Here is a 1,530-nt window from a genome sequence, read left to right as displayed (position 1 = left end):
TATGTTCCCAGGAGAGCCTTCCAACGGGGCTGCCTCTTGGGAGTTCTCTGTGCGCATACTCATTTGGGATGCCTCAAGCTGTCCCCTGGCCTCAGCGGAGAGCCCCACTGCACACACATCGGTCAGCAAGTGAGCCACAACAGCAGAGCCCCCCATGCAGCCTAGGGCCACAGGTCCCCACTCTTCATCCCTGCACCTGGAGAAGCAGAGGTGAAACAGCCAAGATAAGCCTCCTTGGCTCCCCCACAGCATTTGTTTTGAGGGCAAGATGAGAGTATTTACACCCATCTTTGTCCAAAATTCTTTGAACAAGCAAACACAAGTCAAAGCATGATATTTCTTTGGGCTGAGAGGGTAAGAAAAGCTAAATCACTGATCTGAGAAGCAAAATAGAAAGAAGAGTCAGCAACAGCAAACCAGTCTGCCTTAACCCTTTCTCATCTGAGCACTTGTCACCATATCCTGCTGTTATTCCTGAATCGAGAATGTGGCTTCCCTAGTATTTATTGTTTGTATGAAGGTCCCTTTGCCAGAACTTAGTTGCTTACCAGCTCACTTGGTTGAGCCTGGGGTAGCTCTTGAGGGAACCGCAGGACCTCTGTGGTATCTGAGTTCCCAATTTGCCATTTCCCTCTGGTCACAAGCTGAGCTGTACCCACATCTCTGTGCCCTAAACTCCCCTCTTGCCAAGGCCTATTCTCGTCAAAGAGGGTGAGAAACCTGCAGTGGGAAGGGCCTGTCCAGGCAGGGCCCTCCCCTATGGCAGGGTCAGTGGTCTGGGCTTCCTGCTGAGGAGGAAGCCCCCTCTTTTCCTGACCTCATGCCCCACCTTCTAGAAAAGACACTGACAGAACTGGGCAAGCTATTGAAGCAAAGGTGTGGACACTGCATACCACATGGGTTTCTCTGGCCTGGAAGCACTTAAGAAAGCTTGCTCTTTCAGCCCTGCCTCCTCCCCACCTTACTCCTGCCCCCACACTCCTTTCGGAAAACATCCCAGTTCTTATTTATGCCCATCCAAAGTCCACACCCCAGGAGGAGCAGCAAGGATGTGAGGCCCTGGAGCCTGTGGCTGGTCCCCTGGGATGCCCCTGGCGCCTATGCATGCCAACCCCTGATTGGGCAGCTCGTGGCCTGATTGCCTGAGCTCCTGAGGGTTTTTGGTTCCTACCCTCAGGGACATAGCGGTCATCTATGCTGTCCGCTGCCCATTAATGGAGGCCACAGTCACCAATGGCCCTGGGAACAGATGACCCTTAATATTCACCCACAAAACTCCCTGAACTGCTGCTGTCACTTGAACAGCCTATCCCCTCTCAAAAGTATACTCCACATGGTCTACATAAGTGGCAGGAACTTGAAAGAAGATTATTTGGCAGTGTAGATAGATGACAAGGTGACAGGAGGAATGTTTTTGTTCAGATAGTGTGAGTCAGAGAGACAAGATGAAGAAAGCTGTCCAGGGACAAATGTCGTCCACAAGGAGACAACCAGGGATTGTCCTTCTCTCCCATAAGTCAGCCCCCCGCA

The sequence above is a fragment of the Hipposideros armiger genome, unplaced genomic scaffold (genome assembly GCF_001890085.2).
Source record: "Hipposideros armiger isolate ML-2016 unplaced genomic scaffold, ASM189008v1 scaffold_482, whole genome shotgun sequence".
Taxonomy (NCBI): Eukaryota; Metazoa; Chordata; class Mammalia; order Chiroptera; family Hipposideridae; genus Hipposideros; species Hipposideros armiger.
Note: the sequence above shows the minus strand (reverse complement) of the source record.